We start from the raw sequence: 24,957 nt of genomic DNA, 5'->3' as shown, positions 1-24,957 counted from the left end.
GTAAGAGATATGAACCTACAGCCTAACATGGGATCTGAACCACAAGAGCTCCCGCCGAAACTCGAACCCAGGTCTCCCACGCCACAGATGCGTACCTCAACCAAATAGCCACGAGGGCACTCAAGAACCAAATCTCAATCTTCCACACCAAAGGCGGAATGCTGGTTATTTAGTCAATCTCTTCAGATATTGTGTATCGTTGTCAACGAAAATATAATTCTAAGGCTGTCAAATTTTGCAGCAATAAACAATACCAGTGTACTATTAGTGTGCTAATAACCGCCGGGAATTGTCCCGTTACGTGAGTGTTTTTTCTTCTATCGAACAAGTTGAAGATAAATTCTTCATCAAGCACAAAACCCATCACCGAATAATGTTCAGGCCGTCTATGTATGTAATTTGAACGACGAACAACTAAAATATTGAAGTAGAAATATGATAAACATATTTGTCATCTATAGTGCTCGTATTATGTAAGAGAGTAGAAATAACTTACTCATCAACGCCAGGTTATATTACTATTGCTAGAAATGTGAAATTTGGAAAGAAATATCCTTTTTATCAAAGAAGCAATTTTGGTTATCTCATGAATCCCTGAAGTTAGTGAAATGCGACGCTGAATATATCATTAAAAATGACTTAACACATATCTCAGCATTTTCGAAAATTCCTGGTGCAATTTCTATAATATTCAAATTTCCGACTTTTGTTCAGAAAATGCTCATTTTGAGATCTCGCATAAGTTGGAGGCGTGAAATTTGGTATATAAACTTTTAATTAAAAATGAGCGATTATTTGTAGCGCTTTCAAAAGTCCTACATTTAAAGTAGTAAGGGGGTCATTTTCTACTATGTTCAGATTTCTTGTTTTATATTCTCCCAGTGCGAGGAACGGGCATTCCCTGCTAGTAGTACTATATAATAACACCAGCAATAAATAAACAAGGAAAAATGTGCAGAACAGTGGTGCTGTAGCAAGATATCTGTATTATCTTGGCAACATTTCCATCGCTGATAGATTCTTATCAACGCGAGCGTTGTGGAAATATACAAAGTGTTTCAAAACAACACCGACAACGGTTGGGAGGTGATTTCTGATACTAAGATGAGACAAAAAGTATAGACGCCAACCTGGGTGCACAAATGCTTTCTTTCAGAGTTATAGGCTGCCAAAAACATGAAGAAATGAACTTTAAAGGTCCATAGCTTCAAAACTATGGAACTTTACGTAGTCAGGTCAAGACTTCACTTAGGAACTAATATGTACCCTATCCAAAAATACATGTTTAAGAATCCTAAGTTACTCACGCAACAATTTTTATAGAAGGAGTTTGGCTCCGGGTATATAATTTGAAGTACCCACCAATTAACTCGGTAAAAATTGTTGCGGAAATACCAAAGGATTGTGAAACTTGGATATTTAGATAGGACGCATACTATCTAGTTTAGGAGCTGTGAACTTTTAAAGTTAATTTTTTCATGTTTTCGGCACCCTATAACTCCGAAAGGAAGCATTTGTGCACCTAGGTTGGTATATACTTTTTGTCTTACCTTGGTGGTCAGGAAACACCTCCCAAACGTTGTCGGGTTGTTTTGAAACACCCTGTATATAAATCGTAATGAAGCTTGAAAGAATACTTACAAAATGCATATGGGTGAAAATACTTCGAGATAGCTAAATACTAAGGCTGTCTTCTAGTTTTTAGAGCAAAAGAGAAAAGAGACAAAGTATATGCGGTTGTAAGATAGTAAAGTTTGTTCGCTTGTTCCGTTTTTTTCTCAATTATACAGGTATGTCAACTCCTACAAAAATTTACAAATTCACACAACTCACTTTACATTATGATACACTCCCTGTGAAGAGAAAATTTCCACATTATCCTTTATTTTTAAGATTGGTTTTCTTTTATGCACAGCATGCAATTAAAGAAACTATTTAAAAAATGAATTAATTTTTGTGAAAGAAAAATCCAGTCAAACTGTCAGAAGTGGTGCAATGTGAGCCTTTATGATATTTCAATAGGTATTGCTTCGGTCTCTCTTGTGAAAGCCATGATTATTTAGGTAACTTAAATGAATGTATATGGTATAACTTATCCGTTTTCAACCAGAAAGTTAAAGAAATAATAATAATAAATGAAAATTAAAACATGCATTGAAATGTAATGTGCAATAATTATACTATTTTAAACAATAAGAAACATGAATGTTCCAAAACTTCCCTCAGGGGTATGTGGATAACACGCGTCTCTGGCGCGGAAGACACGGGTTCGATTCCCGGCGGCGGGAATTGATGTGAGTTAGGTCCTACGTTAAGCTATAGGTCCACGTCTTATATAGCCTAGCTGCTGAAAGGAACTCGAAATTCAAATCAAATAAATAATCTAAGGCAGTGTGATCCAACCTTTTCCAGTCATAAAGCTACAAGAATTTTTCTTAAAGTTTCTTACCTTGCGGAATTTTATTTATTTATTTGGTTAGTTATTATAAAACTGGAGATTAGAATATCTGTACAAAATCTGGTACATTATTTAAGGAGTTGGCAATATTGAAGCCACAAGAAAAAGCGAAAGACGAACTTGATCTGACTTTAATCTGCGTTTCGCTTTTTACTTCAAATATGTATTGACAGTTAAATACTGAATCCGCTGAAACTCTAGTAGAGTATTTTAATATTGAATATTTATTAAAATTTTACCACATACAATGTAGCACATGTTGTTAAGATTAATTAACACTTGCCTATAATGTGCCTGGAGATCCTAAAAAAATTGTTACATTTCTGTGAAGTGAAGTGAAGGAAAATATTTCAAATTGTATAGAACGCGTGGAAAGAGTTACATCATAGATTACTTTTATATTGGTGCCGCTAAGTTGAGATAATATAACTAAAAGGTCAATAACTTATTATCTGATTTTACTGTTCTGTGCGGATAAACGACTAAGTTGGAAAAAAAAATATATAAAGCCAAAACTCTTCATTAACATCTAGCTGTCCAAGGCAACAGCGTTGGTTCCCGAAATCATACTAGAACATAACAAACCTTTTAGGACTCCCAGGATACATTATAGATGAATGTTCGTTAATTGTAATAACATTATTTACAAATACAAAGGAGAAGCAGGTCAACCAGATGGGTTCGTGGGCCTGTGAACCGCACTTGTGTAAAGTAAAATGGAAAATACCTGTAAAATCGTGATGCTGTTGGCGATAGTGCCATATCTCGTATTCCTTATTCTTGTCGTCACCACTTTTTTGGTTATAATCTGTTATGGCTGGTGAAATCCATTTCTTCTCTAGTATCTGTTTGAGAGCCTTGTAGCGTATTTTAAATTCTGATATTCAAATAACTGTTCGTGTTGAAATTCTTTATCTTTCAAATGTTTGTGTTATTGTCTGGTTTGAAATTTTTGGCCACACTCGAGTACAATCAAAGAATTTTAAGATCGTTGTGTGACTTTCGAATATACGACAGTAACATTTTTTTAAATATAGGTACTGGATTCTCGAGACACTTTTGTCGGTACTGGTTCAACATCTTGTTTTGTAATAATGAGAAAGTTACTTAGGAGTAATTAATTCACATTACCCAACTCAAGAGAGGTTCTTTCTGCGTTTCTGACTGACATATTTCTTTTATGTCATTATCAGTGCCTGCTAAATCATTTTAAATTCCTGTTATTTATCAATTAAAAATTGCTTAATTTATGACGATTTTTGCCTAAAAATAGTCATATTTACAAAAAAAAAAAAAAAAAAAAGATTCAAAATTATCATGTTCAAGAAAATTTCCTATATGAATTAATATATTGAATGTTCAAAGCTGAATAAATTAAAAATCGTGTGTAGTTTCCACCTTTAAGTTCAAAGCTTATTTTGATTATATGGGATGTTCCATAAAGGACGCCGAATTTGAAGATGATAAATACAATAGGCAAAGCTTCATCAAAATGGATTATATTATGTATGTGCAATCTGTAACATCTCCCATTTACGTATGAAACACAATGTCATTCATATGTCCACCCATACTGAGTCTGCATAGATTTATGCACTCCACAAAATTTGTAATAACTTTTTTAGAGAGATCTGTCTCGATGCCTCCGATCACGCATGATTTCCGCTTTCAGTTCCAAAATACTGTGTGATTTGTTAGTATACGCCTATGATTTCAGGAACCCCCATAAGAAGAAATCATGGTGTGAGATCACATGACCGTGCCGGCCATTCCTGGTCACCACGCAAAGAGATCACTCGTTGCGGGAATTTCTCGTGGAGTAAGGCAATTGTCTCTCTGATTGGGAGGCAGGTAACTCCATGCTGCTGAAACTAGAAATCGTTGTCCCTATTGTCGAGAGTAGGCCACGACATACCGCGAATCATGTTACGGTATTGTTTTCCATTAGCGGTAATTATATTCCCCCATCAACTTTAAAGAAAAAAAGGCTTAAGCACGCCATCTGCCCAAATCCCACACCACAGTCATTTTCAGCGGAATCATTTCACACTCTTGGATTATTCACGGATTTTCAATTCCCCATAACCTGGAGTTGGGTTTTTCACAAGTTTACTTAAGTGAAAAATAAGCCTTATCCAAGAAAAGATTTATTTTGCAAAATATTCATTTGCAGGCAGCCAATTCATAATACAGTCAGCAAATTGTTTTCGCTTACCATGATCAGCAGGTTTCAAATGTTGCGTAAGTGGAATTGTGTACGCATGCTTCCGAATATCTTTATACAGGATTCGATGTAACGAAGTCGACGGAATGTTCAATTCCTGCGAACGCAGGCAAATCGAGTTTACAGGACTCGTATTAAACTCTGCTCTGCACGAGAGCGATGTTTCGCTCTGTCCGACGAGAACTAGTCCGGACAGGTGACCTCAACATAGGCACTGAATTAGCTATATGGAATTTCAACATTAGTCTGCGAACTGTAGATTCATTAGGTGCTTCTTTCCAAAAATCGTACGAAGTTTTCGCACTGCATACATTGCACTTTCACCACTTTGGTAAAAATTTTTCACAATCAACACATGTTGCTGCATCTTAAACTTCTCCATGTCTGTAACAAACAAACAAAAACTGGACAAAAGAATTGAAGTTACATTAATCGAAATGATAACAGATAACAACTATGGTAAGAACAGGTCTGTCAACTGCAAAACAGTATAAACACACTGAATTCAAATTCGGCGTCTTTTGTAGAATCAGGGGTGGATCCAGGACGGACTTCTGGGGGTACTTACTGGTACTTAGATCTACTTTTAAGAGCTTCAAACTCGGGGATGGGTTTTATTTATATATAAAATAAAAAAGTTACCTCTTCTGGGGGGCGATCCCTCCTGGATCCGCCCCTGACACCCATTATATTAAAATTTTACAATACTATTTTGACAATGCACAAAACTTTCATGATCTTAATGTTTTCGAGAAATTTTGTATTGAGAAATGTGACGTCATAGATTTTAAATGGTCCAATCCTCAACAAGTGTTGACCGTCTTGAAAGCATTGTCTACTTCACCCGGTTTTGATTCACTGTGGAATTACATGTAGTTCATGTTTACTTTCAGCTGTAGGGTCTTGTATAATTAGTCTTGTCGTGGAAACTAAAACGTTAAACCTCAAACAAACACTGAATACTTCGGATTGTAATATTTTAAAAGTATTAAAATTTACGTATATTTTTGCACCAAATATTTTCCTCAAAGCTATTTCAAAAACCCTCAGCTTTTGATCTCTTCAAGTTAGGTGCTGTCTTTTCAAATCCATATTTTTAGTACTGGTCACTTTAGCACGAACACCAAGAGCAAAAATATATGATTATTTAGATGGACAAAATAAGTAGGGTAGTGGTTAGCACGCCAACATAGTAAGCCGAAGAACCAGATTGATTCTTATTCCAGTGATACTTTTCACTCTTCAAACTTCATAATCCCTATTAAAATGGCAATTTCATAGATTAAAAAAGAATTTCGTAGATTTCGACCATTTCAGAGATTTAAAAAAAAAAAAAAATGTGTTACTCGGACTCCAAGCAGTTATTGATTTCATCAGCTGTACTTGTTACCCATTTAAGAATTTTGGCATACATATCTTGAAGATGAAGATATGTATGCCAATTGTTAATAAATTTCTGTTTAGGAGATAAATAGAAATTTAACAAAAACTATGATCTTGATCTTCAAGATATATATGCCAAAATTCTTGAACAGGTAGAAACTACAGCTGATGAAATCAATAAGTGCTTGGATTCCGAGTAACAGATTTTAGTTCTTTTTTTAATCTATGAAATGGTCGAAACCTATGAAATTCTTTTTCAATGTATGAAATGATCGAAATCTATGAAATTCTTTTTTAATCCATGAAATTACTTGCTTTTATTTTTATAATCTTGAAGATTATAAAAATAAAAGCAAGCAATTAAATAATTATAATAAAATGCCATACCACTAAAAATAATTATTAAATATATTTTGTACACATAGAGAACAATTTTTTATTGATTTTTCCTGTGTTTTATGTTGTATTCTTTGGAAATAATATTGTAAGATTAATATGGGAAGAGTAAATCTTAACAAATGAAATCTTCAATGATAAAAATGATATAAAAATATCTCTGTTATTATCTTATACGACGAAGAAATATAAGCAACAAGTACAGAAATTTTCTTCCTAAACTTATGAGATGTACACCCAAAACATTTTTGACGGGGTTGAAATTTCCATCAATTAAATTAATTAATTAATGAGGAATATATTGATAATGTTATGTAAAAGAACTTATTTATCTCTTGCACTCCGTTGCCAGATAAGCCACAATATAAGAGTAACTGAACTATATTTTAATATGTTCGAGTAGTATTTTCAGATGAAGCTCAGGATAAGACATTTCTCAAAAGTAGAACGCCGAATGTCATATCAATTAGGATGCAATTGTGTACATTTGAATTTACTGAAAACTGGTTTCGTATTTTTAATAAAATATAATGTAGCAAATGATAAGAGATGGCTCAAGCATAATATTTAAATAAAATAATGATTGAAAATTTAACCGCATTTTTTTTTAATACTAACTGCCAGTGAGGGAGAAACATATCTATTTATTTTTCTAACCAAAATTATCTATCAATTGGCCTGAGCTGTCACATTGCATGAGATTACCAATTATACAATGAACATCCAGGAAAAGGGAGAGAGTGAGAAGAAAAAGTGCAAAATATTATATTGATAATATCTGAAGAATGGAAGTAGGTTGTAAAATATCATTAATATTTGGTATAGCAGTAAACTACCGCTTTTGAGAGAAAAAGAAAAAAAGACTTTGCGGCTCTCTTACGTCAGATCCGCTAGTCTTGAGTCTTCTGTACATTAAATGTTAATTCTATAATTATTAGCATTATAAAAACGCAAAACTAACAGAAATGGATTCAACGGATATCTACTTTAATGCAACAGTGTAAATGTTGTCGACTTTCACTTAGAGTCGACTTTAAACAGGTATAAATCCTGTAGTTCTCTGAACTTAGTTGAAGGCATAGGAACATTTCCCAAATGAACTAAAATCTCAATAAACTACCAAGATATTTTGATAATTTGCTCTCGTATATTTATTTTTAATATTTTAGACACTTCTCAGTTGAGAACACGTAGAAATAAGTATTTACCTAAATTGTTATGAGGCCTTATATGTGATACAGAAATATGTTAACAGATTGTACAGACATTATAAAACTGGATATCTGCCTATACAATTTCTTAAGTTAGCAAAACCGGAGCGATCTACGGCAAGATTTAAGAGGATACAAAACGACTGATTCCATATAATCAGTACTCATTTATCATCATCACTCGTGTTCTGTCATTAACAGTTTACTTGTTGTTCATACTTCAATCTTCAGCTAACGTCATCTTCGCGTAGATTTTTTTTGTGTATATATATATATATATATATATATATATATATATATATATATATATATATATATATATAATAATGTGTGTGTGTGTGTGTATGTTCATCAACTCTATATATTTTCGCCTCTGCCTCTGCTTCCTGTCACCGTACCTTCTGGCATGTCCCTTACAATATAGTTCCTTGTTAGTTAATGTCCGAATCAGTTTATTTTCCCCTTTTCGATTACAACTATTTTTTTTCTCCTCCACTATTTCTAACTCTTTCTTATTTGTTATTCATTCAACCCAGCAAATTTTGTCCATTCTTTTCTACACCCATATCTCGATAGCCTCCAATCTTTTTTCATCCGTTTTGCATAATACTTATGTTTCTCCTCCATTGAGTACAATAATACTCCACATTAGACATTTAAGATATCTTTTTCTTAACTCTTTCTTCAAGGACTCACAAAATACATTTTTCTTCCTCTTAAATTCTTCTTTTGCCATTCCTATCCTTGCTTTTATTTCACGTTCGCACTTCATGTTCTCATTAATACTACTACCCAGGTATCGAAAATTAGTCTCCTGTTCTACTTTCTCCTCTCCTACTTCTATATTTGTTGTACAGACCGCTTCGTTCCAATCACCATTGCTTTTGTGTTTCTAATCTCTTTCACATTTTCTTCACATAGCACACAACAAGGGAACATATAAATTAGTTAGCATTACAAGTAGAGAAAGATAGTAACAAGTAGGGAAAAATAACAGATATATAGTAACATATAAGTAATAATGATCAACTATTATATCTAATTAGGACAGAAGGCAGGGAGTAGCCAAGACAAATAGTTTGGATATGATATATAGATAATAAGGTTCACAAGTTCTTTGTTGCCATGGGCACCATTGTGCCTCGTTATAGTAGTAACAGTAATTTTGAATTGGACTTCAATATTTGAGTATATGTTTCTTTGTAACTTGAAAAAGGACAAAAGTTTTCCCAAGCTAGAAATAAACCGTGTTCAAACTTACCAACTTTACTCCGAAGCCCTTGAGAAAAAATGTATAGGCGGATATACGTTTTGCTACTGTACCAAGGTACGAAATTTCCAGTCGCTATTGGTCACCAAATATTTTAGTTTGGCGATAGCATTTGCTATGTCTTGGTATATCTTCCAGTTTTTGACAACCAAAATCTTGGTTTTGGTAGACCTGAATTTTCGTGTCCTGTACTATACAGTCGTTTCAAGAAAACAGTACCTTCTGGTATACTTGTATTGAAGATATAAATAGAAAATAAATAAATAAAATAAAATTCTGTAATTAATAATTCTACTTTCATGTACTATCTTATTATTTTTTAAAAGAACCATGTCAGTCCAGACTTCTTTCTCACTAATTAATATCATAAAAGCGTATTTATCTTGGTATAGTCAGATAATGCAGAAGGTAGAGATATAACTTTAGTTATTTTTGACATACGAGTAATTAAAAATTACATATATTTTAGAATTTCAATATCAAATTTAATCTCAGTATTTATTTAATAATAATTATTATTATTATTAGAATTTCTATGTATTTTAATTAGCACTATTCATAACCAATGTAATATATACATATATATATATATTGATAAGTACTATAATGTTTATTTTTCTAGACCTGCAAATTATATATTGTAATTTTTACTAATTATAGTAGAAATACGTATTTTATTTTTTATGTCACATACAGTAATTAACTGGTAAGTACAGGGTTAAACTGTATAATTTTTAGTGGCGTTCACTAAAATAATATATGCATATGTAATATATTAATGAAATTACATTCATAGTTTATTTTGTAAAACGTGGTGTGTCAAGATTAAGCTCAATGTTACGTCCAAATGGACGTAGTGTGAACTGAATTTCAGCTGACCTTTGAATTGCTGTAATTGAGGTAATAATATGTAGATTGGAATTATTCTTAGTAAACAAAGATAAAGAAAATAACGAATCTAATTTTGAAATTTAAGATTTCTTATGCATAACGTTAGTTTGGTGCCAAAGTCTTTACTTCAATAATATGACTTAATTTGTGTATGTATGATGTATTCAATATTAGCTTAAACTTAGCTAGAATTAAAACAGAAACCTTAATTAATAATTGTAATTTCTAAGGAATACTTCAGTCAGGAGCTAGTTTTTATAAATGCTTGAGTTTTTTCTAACTGTTGATTTAACATAAGTGAAATTCACAATTTTCTTTATAGTTATAAGCAATTCGTATCTCGAATAGTCTTCAAAGAAAATTAAGTTTTAACTCATTGGCGCAGATTTATGGAAAAGTTCCGTACGTATACTGCATAGGCTTTAGTAGTATGCAGGAATATGTTTGATTGTACTTTGTCATTTATGTTCATGCAAGCATTACAAGGACATCTTTAATGTTTCCAGTAAATGAGTATAAAATATCATGTGCAATGTGCCAGTTTCTTTCTGAAGAGTTACTAAAAAACCTCCCTGAACGCATTTAATTTCCAGGAAACCTATGTGCCAATGCGCGAACAAATATTCACAGCCCGAATATTTTCGGCACTTAAACTATCAGTACGGGGCGTAACAAAAATTACTTGTGGTAAACATGAATCAAATCCATCCCTAACAGTAATTCAAGCTTGCACCAAGTTTACCAGCACAATTCAATTATTTTGCTTTAAATGTTTTGGCAAACTAATAAGTACTTGAATTAATTCTTACTGTTGACTAATAGAGGTAAATATGTAATGATAATCTGTATAAATATATCAGTATTGTTATGGACAATGGTCCGGTACCGAAGATATAATTTTCTTTTATGGCCACACCTATACATTTACGTTGTTAAGTTTTGTAGTCAGAAAGATTCTTTTTATGCAGTTAATATATAATAAGTAAGGACGAATTATGAATGGATATAAATTTAATTCATAAAGAAGGAAGTTTGTAAAAATACAAGGTAAATGTTGACAAGTATTCCAAAATACATAAGCTTAAATCTATTTTATTCTGTTTGGTATCATTGAACATTCATGGAGTAAATTACGTCTTAAGTAGTTTAATAATCCTATTTTGACGAACTTAGGGCAAATATGTAACTAACTATTGACAGAAAAATGCGCTGCAAAACGTTAAAGCGTTTGTGAATTGCTGCTTCAAAGACAAACACGGAAGTCATTTCTTTTTCTTTTTTCACCGATTGTGACTGATGAAACATAGATTCAATGCAACAATCTAAACGTAGGAAATCGTGGGTATTTCTTGGCGAACCATCAACATTAACGCCATAACAAGGTGTTCATGGAAAGAAAGTCATGCATTTGGTGGAATCAAGTTGGTGTAGTCTTTTATGAGCTGTTGCACCAGTTAACAGTTAGTGCTGAACGCTGCCGACACAATTATTCAATCTGAATCGAGTACACAAAGAAAAACGCCCATAATATACCAAAAGACATAGACTTACAAACTTATTGGAGGAGTCCTTGGATGCACTTCGATGGAATGTCATATGCCACCCGCCCTATTCACCACACGCCGCTCCTTCAGATTACTATTTGTTTCGGTTGACACAGTATGGCCTTTCGGAATAAGATATCAAAAAACAGCTTGATGGGTAGATCGCCTCAAAAGGACCTGAATTTCTTTATTTAAATCCGCGGAATCCTTGTCCTAAAAAGAGTAAAGGGTAGCTTTCGTAGGACAATCTGTTTAATAAAATATGTATCGTTTGTTTGAAATAAACATAAGTTTTTGTTGTACAAAACCAGCGAGAATTAACTCAAGTGCCCAACAGTTGAGATCAAGGCTTCCCGGCCAGCATGTCTGAACATGCAAAATAAAAGTCAAGAAAGTTAGATACCTTTCTACAAATTAATCATTTACTACTATTCAAGTCTTACGGCAAGCAAAATAACAAAACAAGCTAAGCGAAGGGCAAGCTAATTAAAGGCTGAAGCCCAATTTAAAGTACTGCGTTTCGACGAACTTGTATATTATCAACATATATATTATCAATATACGAATTCACATAAAACTAAAATACCAAGTTTCAAGTATATGTTTGGTATCAATTACAGATGGCACTTTCGTGTCATTTCTTCTGTTTTGAGGATCATTCGAGATATGTGTTGCTTAAGATTTGTTTATTCTCTGCACAACGAGTAATTGGCATACTTGCTTTTTTAAAATTTTAAGTTAGTAATAATTTGATGCAGATATTGTGTTAATACATATGTATGAATGAGTGACGGAATAACGGTGAGAACATGCTGTCACAGTTATAAACGTTGAACATAGGAAATCACTATATCCACCCACTCTTAGGTCGGTTACAGTTACCTACAAAAGTGGGTGCACATCGTGTATATGTTCTTTATCAGTAAGTCGAGAACGACAGATCGATTTTAATTCAGTTTTTGGAAGTAGAAAGAGTTTCATTCTCTGTACAATACTGAAACCTGTATTTCATTTGGTCCATTTACTCGAAGTTTTTGACAAAAAAAAATTTAAAACATTTAGTTTTTTATACTTGTTTTAGCTGGTGACTGTACCTGAAAATTCTCACGTAAACGTACTCTTGTTCATTGAGTTTTTTCGGAAATATGAATTAAATGTAACTTAAAAATGCAAACCACGCGATATTTGAAGATTAATTTGGTCTCTATTTTCAGTCATGATTTAGATTTTCAATTGGCTCCCGAAAAGAAAATTGAAATATACATGAATGAAATCTCGTAAAGAAACGAAAGGAATAGTGTAATAAAGGAGAAGACAAATCCATAACAACTTGAATACACAAAATAATTTACCTCCGATTTTATTTTTTCATATTTGTGGGGATGCTTGTACTATTAGTCAAGTGGATGATTGGTTAGCGACAACCCATCTTTAGGTTCATTAGAGTTAATGAATATTGGCATTATTTTAAAAGAAATATATATTTTTAAAAAAATGTTGCTATTATTTGATTAAAATGTATGGAATTCGACTGCACTTAGACTGTACCAAACATAGATCTAAAGGGTTTAACTTAGGATGCGAACCATATATATTCACGGAGAATGTTATTTTTAATAATAATGTATAATGTTGTTTCTGCGTTCTCGATACTGAGATCAAGTTAAGAATGTTATCAATTAAATTAAATTTGAGTTAAGTTGAGCTTATTTTATATATCTTTAATTTGAATGTGAACTTACCGTTAGTATAGCATCTAAAATCGGAATCAGTTAAGGTCACCTCGTTTTAAAATCGATTTTCGTTCTGTTTCATCTTTCTTAAAAAAAAAAAAAAAAAAAGATAGTTGCATATCACACATGATCGATCAAACTCGTCCCATATTGACCAAACCTGAAATGGTAGTAGACCTCGGCGAGCTTAGTATGCATATCGAATATTATAGTGTATTTGCCTTTGGTTTCCGACTTGTGATTCATCAAAGTTGGTATTTGAACTTAGTTATGAATTAATTATGCCAATAATAATAATGATAATAATAATAATAATAATAATAATAATAAATTAAATTAAAGCTCTAATTGCTATTTAGAACTTTTGTACATGACACTAACCTGTTATTAAACATTACTTTGAAGCATAAGAAAGTAAATGATGAGACATTTGATTAGCTATACTCCAAATACAGTCTTTACTTATAAGTAGATTTACTTTTTAAAAAAAGAAAGTAATGAAAAACAGTTTCCGCAACGCAATAGGGAAACTTACGTTTTAACAGTTTTTCATACGAGTTTTGTGCTTCAACTTAATTTCAAAATACGTGGATTATTTTACTATCAAATTCGCAGAGCTTAGGTCATTTTAGAAAATAAAATTTGTAAAAGACAATTTATTCCAGAATCCAAAAATTTGGAAACAATTTACTAGTAAACCTCCTGTGTTCCAACGTAAGTTACCTACTGACAGTTGCCTTACGATTTATTCTGTCATTCATACATATGTATATGATTTATGTATACATACTATGGGTCAGTTTTACGGTCTTCTAATAAACTTCTAGTTAGGTAACGGATCAATTAACCTATCCAAGTCTTATATACGACATTATTATCTACTACCATTAGACAATGGTAAAAAGCATAATTAAAGCTCCCTGTAGAAAACAATGTGTTACCTTGAAATTGTTGCACTTATTTTATTTTTTTAATGCGTTTATATCTTAGTTAGATTTTCATATTTCGTTATATGCTAGGTTGTATTTCTAAGTAATAGTATTTTCTATTTTGTGACGTTTGGACACAATTTACTATCTTTTTTCTCTACTGTTCCAGTAACTATTGTTTTTAGCACTTACATTGTTTTTTACAGCGAGTCTTCAATTACCACTTAGCCTCTCTTATACTTATCGGGAACTTATCAAAATACTGTAGAACTGCCATACGTATATTTTAAAATCTATGCATTGCTGTTGAAGCTTTAATCTAATAATATTAAATCACTGCTATAATAACAATTTGAAATATCATTCTAAAGAAATAAGGCAAAACAAAAGTAGTTTTGTTTGTTGTATATTTACAATGTTGTTTTTTTAAATGATCATTTCTTTTAGATAAATTATTGTTAAATGTGTACTTCTTGCATTTTATTGTATTATTACTTTTTTTTCTTTTTCTTTTTCTTTTTTTTTTTTTTTACGTACGAAAAATGAAAACTCATAAATATATATCTTCGGAGAGAAAGGCAAAGTTAAATAATTAAAAAAAAATATTTGTAGGAGCACATTTTAATTTTTTAAAAATGTAGTGCTGGCCTTGAATCTCACGAAATTAAAACAGCAATAAATTAAACAGTGTTAAATAGTTACTAAGTGCTGTTGATTATATTGGTCAAAAATAAACACATTTCATTGTTGTTCCATTCAATTGTTGGAAAGCAATTATGCAGTTGTTCAGATTATGTGTTGTAAAAGGAATAAATTCATTGTACATTTTAACTCTGTCGCTAATTTTATTACTTCTGTGGTCTTTTTACGTAAAACAAATCATTTTTTACACACATCCTCTTTGACTACTCGTACTAATTTACAGTTATGCAAGTATGAATGCCATTGGATGTTACATAATATGTAGTTATAACCATAGATAACACATATTAGTGTGGCACACTCGAGACTTAGGTTCAACGCGAATTTAAATTATGCTAGGCATTTCCAAATTATATCAGATTTTCAAATGATTTTTCCGCACTAAGTTCAAAAACTACCCTTTTCCTTTTATGTTCATTACTTTAACGATGTTGGGCACCTACATCATAATTTTAAGGCCATTGATTTTACATGGAGACATACTTCTGGTTTTTCCTTTTATTTTCATTACTTTAACAATGCTGGTTACTTACATCATAATTTTAAGGCCATTGATTTTACATGGAGACATACTTCTGGTTTTTCCTTTTATTTTCATTACTTTAGCAATGCTGGTTACTTACATCATAATTTTAAGGCCATTGATTTTACATGGAGACATACTTCTGGTTTTTCCTTTTATTTTCATTACTTTAACAATGCTGGTTACTTACATCATAATTTTAAGGCCATTGATTTTACATGGAGACATACTTCTGGTTTTTCCTTTTATTTTCATTACTTTAACCATGCTGGTTACTTACATCATAATTTTAAGGCCATTGATTTTACATGGAGACATACTTCTGGTTTTCCTTTTATTTCCATTACTTTAACAATGCTGGTTACTTACATCATAATTTTAAGGCCATTGATTTTACATGGAGACATACTTCTGGTTTTTCCTTTTATTTTCATTACTTTAACCATGCTGGTTACTTACATCATAATTTTAAGGCCATTGATTTTACATGGAGACATACTTTCTGGTTTTTCCTTTTATTTTCATTACTTTAATAATGCTGGTTACTTACATCATAATTTTAAGGCCATTGATTTTACATGGAGGCTGACTTCTGTTTTTTCCTTTTATCTTCATTACTTTAACGATGTTGGGCACCTACATCATATTTTTAAGGCCATTGATTTTACATGGAGACTGAGTTCAGTTTTTTCCTTTTATCTTCATTACTTTAACGATGTTGGGCATCTACATCATATTTTTAAAGCCATTGATTTTACATGGAGAATTATTTCTGTTTTCTTTGAACTGGCTTGGAATTTTTAAGATGTGATTGTACTGATTTCCTTTTTTTTAAGTCAATTTAAAATAACCTTTGCATTTTTCATACTAAATTGGCAGTTGTGTAAAAATTTAATATTACTTACACTAAACTGTCAGCTTAAAAATCGAAGACTCATATAAATGTTTATATGAACCAACAAATAAATGTAAGAATAGGGAAGGAAATGACAGAGGAGAGTGTCATTGGGAGGAGAGTTTGACAAGGATGATGTCTCTCGCCAACAATATTTAGTATGTATGTAGAAGAGATAGTGGAAAAGAGCCTACATAATGAAGACAGCAGGAGGTAAACTGATTTGGTGTATACCGCTTCCAGATGATATGGCGCTTGTTGTGGAATCTGAAAGGAAAATCAGTAACATGTTAAAAAACTAGAGGAAGGACTGTGAAGAATATGGGATTAAAATAAATATTAGAAAGACAAAAGCCATTGTGATTGGAAAGGGGAAGGGGAATAGAACACTAGGGGAGTCACTAGTGTTCAATACCTGGGTAGTATTATTAATGATGATATGAAGTGCGAACGTGAAATGAAAGCATGGATAAGAATGGTGAAGGAAACCTTTAATGGGAAGAAAAGTCTATTTTGTGGGACCTTGAATAAAAAGTTGAGAAAAAGACTCATAAAATGCTTCGTGTGGAGTATTCTGTATGGGTTATAAACATGAATATTACGCAAAAATGATGAAAAACAAGTGGAAACTTTCGAAATGTAGATGTGGAAAAGAATGGTGGGAATTATTTAGTTAGAGTGGGAAACGAATGAGAGTGTGTTAGAAATGCTGGAGGAGAAAAGAACAATTTTAGATATTATTGAAAAGATGAAGAGAAACTGGCTGGGATACTGGCTAAGAAGGAACTGTATCGTGAGGAACGTACTAGAGGATATGATAGCAGGAAAGAGAGGAAGGAGGCTACAATTAATGGACGATATCAAAACAGAAAAATCGTACGTGAAATCGAAGAGTTTAGCGGAAGATCATGAAGCATGGAAGCTTCTAACAAGGAACGGACATGAACGTGTCATCCGGACATCCGAATCAAACCTAGTCCATTCGATAAACAACAAAGATATGTTCATGCACAAATTAGGTACCATGGACAACGGAGTAAGTCTCTGGGGCCTATTAACCCTGTTAGTATAAAGAAAATCGTAAACTTGCAGTGAAATAGCTATTACATCAACGCTGTTCATTGGAAATCCATGGTTTATGGTTCATTCTCTTCAGTATAAAACAAGCTTTCCAGAACGTACTTGAACAGGGAAAATTGATAGAATGTCGGGAAAATTCCCTCCAGAAATCCCTCCCATCAACTTTTGGACCCTTCTGGGTGGCTCCGGGTAAAAGCACACAATCTAAATGTATCTCGAGAAGTACTATAGGAGATAAATGACTGTACCAAGATTTGTATTGATAGACGGAATAGATATGAGGGGAAAATGGTATACCAATGCACGCTTGCTGATGAGAATGAACTATAAACCATGACTTTCCAATGAACAGTGTTGATGCAATAGCTATTTCACTGCAAATCTACGATTTTCTTTATACTAACAGGGTTAATGGGGCCTAGGGACTTACTCCACTGTCTATGGCACATAATTTTTTATGCATGAACATATCTTTGTTATATTTATCGAATGGACTAGGTTTGATTTGGATGTCCGGATGACACGTTCATGTCCGATCCTTGTCAGTTGCAGAAAGTGACCTGCCAATATTGGAAGAATATCTGTAATGATGATGATTAATGACTAAACTATATTATTAAAGGTTAAAATTATAATTTAATTTTCACAAATTAAAGGATGTTTAAATAACTTGAAAGAAAACCAAAAAAGAAGTAAACAAATAATAAAGCGTGCAAGGTACTGGAGAGAAGTCGCTAAAATTTAATTCTCTTTAACGAGGATGATTACGAAACATCACCTACTGATTGAAATCCAGATTATTTTCCAATAGAGTAACTTCCAATAAACCTTTGGTTATTGTTAATTATTCCATATCGGACTCCCGAAGAAAACTCATCGAAACAACTTATTGACCGTGCCAATAGCGACTACTCTCAATCATGACTCCGTTTTCTTTCATTTAGAAATAGGAAAGAAAGAGAAGAAAGTAGAAGGGTAAAAGAAGGAGGTAGGTAAAGAAGAAAGAAAAGAAATAGGGTATTTTAATGAGAAACAGATTACTGGATAATTCCGGAAATATAGTAAAAGGTCGGGAGAGTCGTTGAAAGACGAATCATTCTAAATGTTATTAACAACTAATCAATTTTGGAATGCTTCGGAATAGACACATGTTCCCTCATACCACCCAGACCTAGCTCCAGGCACAACGATCATGGGGTTGCCCAGACCTAGACCTGGAAATGAGAAAAGTGAAATTTAATTCTTTGTAAAGTTATTCCGACCGGTGACTGATAACTATCCAGCATCTGAACTCTGTCCTCTAGGATCGACCACACATATAAATTAGCCGAGGAAAAAAAAAAAAATCAGACTTATAAACTCAATATGAATTTATATATCGCATCAATCAGAATTTCAACTTCCTGGAAGAAAGATGTCGTATTTAGGCTCATCCTGCTATTTTTGTTTCACTCCTAGAGCCGATTTAAACCATTAGTGACGGTCCTTCATGACCTAGGTTATTTACCTTAACACATATATTAAAACACGACACATATATTACAGATGTTAATATGACAAATGATATCACTAAAATTACTTATATTAAATCTATCATGCATTCACACGCTCACTCACTCAGGACAGTGTATCTATGTTTAAAGGAAACCAACTAACTACAAAGGTACAAATAGTTTATTACATTCATAGTGAAAAAAAAAGGACAAAACAAATAATTATGAAGAAAATATTAAACGCACAAGTTCTTGGTTATATATCAATAGAATACAAAGAGTTATATTTTAGTAAATTTTTATATATTCAATCATATTGACAAATGAAAAAGAAAGAAAAAAAATAATTACACGTATCATATCTTAGGCATGCTAAAGCAAAATGATGATTTGCGACATACGCAAAAGAAAAAAAACTTATTTCACTTAACAAAATTGGACAAAGAGGAAAGAAGAAAAAAAAAACTTTTTGGTGTATTAGAACTTATATGAGTCTCTACCTCACGTCGAGATATTAAAATATTAATAATTTCGAGCGTCCAAATCACAACTCACGCACTAGTCGTAGTGTCCAAAACGTTTCGCTCCATTTAACCTAGTTTGTGGTCATTTATATATATCTCTATATGTATATATATATATCTATTGGTTTACAAAACCATTCGTCGTCTATATTTGGTTTGTAACTGGTAACAGTTTATATCTGCAATCGCACACTGCTACGTCTATACCCATCTAGGGATTTCGAGAAAATAACTTTCACTAGAGGAAGTTTCTCCTCTTAGACGGTCTATTTCCAAATTTATTAATCGAATAATTTCAAGTTATTTATCCAACACTGGGACACTTCACGAGACCTTTCATTAGGATCACTTTCGTATATGTTTATACATGGTTCGGATTAAAAAAAAAAATTGATCTTCCACAGGTGTACGGAGTATGATGGTTCAAATTGAGGATAAAAAAAAACTGGTCAAGTCACAGGATACACATGAAGGTGAGACGGATTCAAGGTACACTTTCCACAATGGTTTTAGGTTAATTGCTCAGGGATAATATTTGTTATGATGTGGGTTACGTTTAGACCTGCCGATATTTTTTCAATGCATGCCATTATATAATTACAGAGGTTATTAATTACATTTATTCAAAAGAAAAGGAAAATTATTTAAGTGCACGGCGGTATTCTTAACAAAATCTACATTCTTAAATTCGTCGGAAGACTTCTGGTAAACTATAGCAACCAATACACGTTTTTTAGGGGGACTGACACGAGCGCTCTTACATATATTCATAATACATTTAATATCATACTTTTACTTTAACATCATATTCACATACTAATTACACATACATTTCGAAGTATTTATTTCTCTCTATATATATATATATTTATAATAAATGCGCACACATTTAAATTAATCACCCCAACAATAAAATTTTTCAAGGTTGCAACATTGTCCAAGAAAACAAATGACTTCCAACATTACATTTGGAAACAAATTAACTTTTATCTGATACCGCGCGTCTATAAATTTTCACTTTTATATAATCAGTTCGTGCTTAAATCATGGAGAAAAAAAAACTTTGTGAGGCAGGCACGTAACACAGAGCATTTCTAAAGATATAACTAGGTAAATCAAAATACAATTTCTGGGCCCAGGTTAACTACAAAGTAATTGAAAACCAAAACAGAAAGGAAAGTGACCAACGGATTAAAAAAAAACTTAAGAGGAACGACGGTGAAAGAACGTAATCGAAGTGTCGTCAACTACGAAGTCTTTGTTCATTTCGGCGATAGGTCAAAATGTGATGGAGGACCCAATCATTATCTACTCCATTCATGAATCGTGTCTTGCAACGTCTCAGCTGGTAATTTCAGATCAGAGTTGTACGTTAAATATATCGTAAGTAACAAGTTCAAAATCTTGGGGGGGGGGGGGGAGGTTGAAAAAAATTTTAAAAAAACTTGAAGAAATGAAGACAGAGAGAGAGATAGAGAAGAAGGAAGACGAAGAATAGGGGCGCCAAAGACTTAAGTGAGAAATAACTAACGCTACAAAGGTAGAAGTCGAATTTCGCTCTCAACAAAATCCATAGCCAAAATATTCTTAATATGCCAAAAGGGTTCGGCTTACCAAATAAATAGCCGATAAAACTGTCTGCGAAGATGAGACAAGTCTGTGTCCACAATGGGATTTTCGGAAAGACAAAGGCTTTAGGGAAATCCCACCACTCACCGTATCCGGTCAACACCCTTGCAGACCCCGAAATCCTCCGGAAGGTTAGAGACGGCGTTAATTTAGGATTTCAAAAGGGAGAAAAAAAAATCATCCGACCTCTTGGAAACTAGAAGATTCCAGGATAGTAATGAAATTAGAATAATAGTTAAGATATCCCTAATTAGTGATTTGCCAAAATAAAAAAAATTAAATAAACTGAATTTTGGATCGGTGATTTCTATTGCCAAACTTCACCGATAGCTACCCTGCGCAGACACGCCACAGTCTGGGATGTCATTAATTTCCCTCGTCTAATTAAACTAAGAAAAGAAATGAAAATACTTAAAGGGACTAGGGGGTCGACATCCGGGTACGCGAAAATAAATTTCAATAACTAATTGTTTTGATTCTGTACCCAGTCAGAGCTGTCGCCTCCATGAACATTGTAAGCTAGCCTGAGTAGGTAACGTGAAGAAAAAAAAAAAAAATCTCACGGAGTGGTACATTCTATTTTTAAAACCGACCAGAAGATATGATTCACTACAGCCCTGTTGTCTAACTACTATTGTCTTTTCATAATTTATTATTCAATATGTCTAGTCAGCGATTATATGATGCTACCCATTCTATCAGATGGTATTACTATGGTTGATTACTATTATGACACATAAACTACAAAGTATTACCGTAGTCCGACTATATATCGCCCTCCGGTCCGCGTGATATTATGGTGCAGGGGTCAGAACCTGAGATGTTTGTAGTTACACGTATCTATTTAATATCTATATATCAACACGCGGCGAAGTATTCACTGGGCTACTATATATTTAACTATATGGGTGTCCTATATTCTATATTCATTTACTACAATATTCATATACTTATTAATATTCATATTCACATTAATATTCATTTGCCACGACGCTATATTCTACAAACACCCTGTTTCCTCTATCTACGCCCAGCCTATTTACACATTTCATCATAATACTTTAAAATCTATAATCACCACAAACATTTTCCCATTCCGATCACCGCACGACAATCTCACTCGAACCCAAGACTCTTTTACCACACACACAATACTATGTAATACTTGGTAGCTTTATTAAGAACGAAAGAAAGAAAAAAAATCCTATGTATGTTCACTGAAAATAGAATTATCTGCGATAATGTCTAATGTTTATAAAATTCTGCATCAACAATGAAATTCTACAGCCACGAAGAAAAATGGACATTTAATATATTTTCAAAGCGAAGAACTAGCATCATATCGCCCGACTGCTGTTAAAAATTTACGTATTGTTTATTTATTTAAATATTTAGATTTCTAGACTATGCAGAATGTTGAAATTTTCAGAATATATTAATTTTGGGTCACTTGACCTAACTGTACATTCATATGGGCTGTGAATTATACCTTCTAGGTTTTATTTCGGAAAGAAAGGTCAATTTCATGAAAACTAAATCACTAAGCACCTCGACGGAAGAATGGCGGTTAGTACTGACTTCTGACACTAGGGCTAGCGACGATATAATGAACCCTTGAACAACTGAATGTGACCTTGTACACGGAATTATTATACTATATTACGTTCACTTAATGACGGAAAAAATAAAAATTTATCGCATAGTAAATACTACACTGTCCAACACACTCTTTCATCACTTAATTATCACTATCACTGATACTACATTACAAATATACACATACTACTCGAACTACAAGACACATCATGCCACATTCATACTACACACTACATTAATACATGTTATACTAATAAATATACACAGAAATCATTCCGATTTTACCATGTTAAATCGGCTCTATGAAAGGTAACGAAAGGAAAGAAATGAACAGGGCCAACTGGCCCTTATATTTACTAAATCACATTCTTGAAATCAACCTGTTTAATCGATGCCCTGAGGGGACATATCGGAGTATTAGCTAGCAATAGGACCCCTGCCCTGAAGGGGCAGGAACCCGGAACAAACTGAATGTTCAACTCATCCCGCTGGAAGCCGTACTCCCAATTTGGGAGTCAGATAGGAGCCCTTACTGAAATTTACACGTGCATTGTGATTACTGGACTGACTACCACAAAATTAAATACCGCCATGTATGTAATTAAAAAAAAATCACTCACTAACTACATAAACAAATCTATAATGGACAGGTCTTGTAACCCTCAATTAGTAGGAAAATTGGGAGGTAGAAATATGATGGGAAACACTGATCTTCTGAACCGGTTTTGGGAAAAGAAAGACGGAAATCACACTACTGTTGAATCCTGTCCATAGCGATCCGCAGATGAAAACATGGCGTCACTGTTGCACTTACTATTTCAGCTTTTTAGTCCAATTTTGACTATGACATTTAATAGTTTTTTGGCTCCTAGAGACTTCCAACGATTTTAGGTTAAAAAACTCCCAAATATTACCTTGTTTGCAGTTTTCTCACTCCGTTGCAACCTTTTAAGCTCGACGATCGAAATCTGGCTGTTGTCAACAAGATTTTCCGGCTTGGAATGGAATAATTGCGCCCTAATATCATAGCGTGGGTTTATCAGCCAATCAAAACTAAGCATTTTGGCGGTGGGGCTTTGAAGCGAATAAAATTTGGTAAAATCTGGATTAAACTAGATTTTAGAAGGACCTAGGTATCTAAAAGAGAGGTGAAGGGTGGTCCTGAAAATTCTGTCGAATTTTAGATTGGTTATTTGATCTGGAAAGTTCCGTCCAATAGTGGATCTATATTTTCGGATAGCACTGACACCGTAAGAATTGTAATAATCCATTTACATATACATATGCAAGACTTATAACTAATTTAAAATATAAATAAAGATATTGATTCCCAAAACTATAACTCCTAATGAATTTTTTACAGTTTTTCCATGTTAATTTGAAATAGAATAATGAACAATATTACGAATTATATGAACAGCCAGAAATTTTTTGTTAGACATCAAGTACAGTCGGTGCAAAAAATTTCGGGCACCCTCCTATTAAAACATAATTTCATTAGACTGTAATGGCATATTACAGTTCCCCGGCGTCGTTAAAAAAAATTTTGTTTGAATAACAAAATTTTGTTGAATAGAATTAACATGTATTAATACTAATAAACTAACTACTCACTCATACTCTCATACACTCAAATGAGACAGTGTAACATTCACTTTGGGTATTGAGATAGAAGTTCCCGTTTTTTGTCCTCGGTACAGTTGAAAAATTTAAGATTATGGAAATTGTGAGTTCCGATACTTTCACCTTTTAGATTGTGTAATACAGCGCAATTTTTCAATAATTTTTCTGCTCAAAATGTTCACAAAGGATCAGAACTGACAGGAGTTCCAGCTGAGATATTGAAAGAGACAACTCATATAACTATCCTTCCTCATTTCACCAGGTAGTTGCGGAATTAGTTTGTCGATTTGACAGCGGTCTCGCGACTATCAATCCCTCGAGTGATTAGAATTCCATTTCCGCCATTAGTTGGTATTTGCGAAGGGGCAGAATTCTGAGATCTACCTGCACAATTATTGTTAACATTGCCGTTTTGACCATTACCGTTTTCTCTTCTCCGGTACGCCCCGTTAAAGTTCCTCCTATTATCGTCCCTATTCGGGTTCGATTCCCCCATTGTGCGGTCATAGGGGCGATAACCCCGGCGATTGTTAAACATCGGTCGGTTACGGAACAGACGTTGACCGTTATATTGATTGCTTTCTGAGCCACTCCCACTCGGATAGCGAGATCCAGCTTGGGTGTAACTCAGAAAGTCCGTTTGGCAACTTGCCGTTGCCTTGCTTTTCACGGGTTTCACAACTTTTGCTTGTCGGGCGAAATACCTCTTTAGTGGGCCTCCAGTTTCTTTCCCACACAGGGCAGCTAGGCGTGACGTAACTTCTCGCACCGTTTGGCACAAGTGGGAAGCAATAGCCCGCGACTCATCTGGTGGAAGAGCGTTCACTATGATGTCTACTAGTTCGGCTTGCGA

At 33.3% G+C, this 24,957-nt stretch overlaps 1 long non-coding RNA gene across 1 annotated transcript; it reads right to left on the bottom strand.

Moving 5' to 3' along the window:
- Positions 1-4,634: 4,634 nt before the first annotated feature.
- Positions 4,635-23,776, bottom strand: LOC145663004 (uncharacterized). The gene is made up of 2 exons (XR_014127131.1): positions 23,396-23,776; positions 4,635-5,086 (listed from the first exon to the last, which is right to left on the bottom strand). It is a non-coding gene; the product is annotated as an uncharacterized LOC145663004 (long non-coding RNA).
- Between the last annotated feature and the right edge of the window lie 1,181 nt (positions 23,777-24,957).

The sequence above is a fragment of the Thermobia domestica genome, chromosome 10, assembly GCF_964235325.1.
Source record: "Thermobia domestica chromosome 10, izTheDome1.hap1.1, whole genome shotgun sequence".
Lineage (NCBI taxonomy): Eukaryota > Metazoa > Arthropoda > Insecta > Zygentoma > Lepismatidae > Thermobia > Thermobia domestica.
The sequence above is the reverse complement of the archived record's forward strand: the minus strand, read 5'-3'. Positions and strand labels throughout refer to the sequence as shown.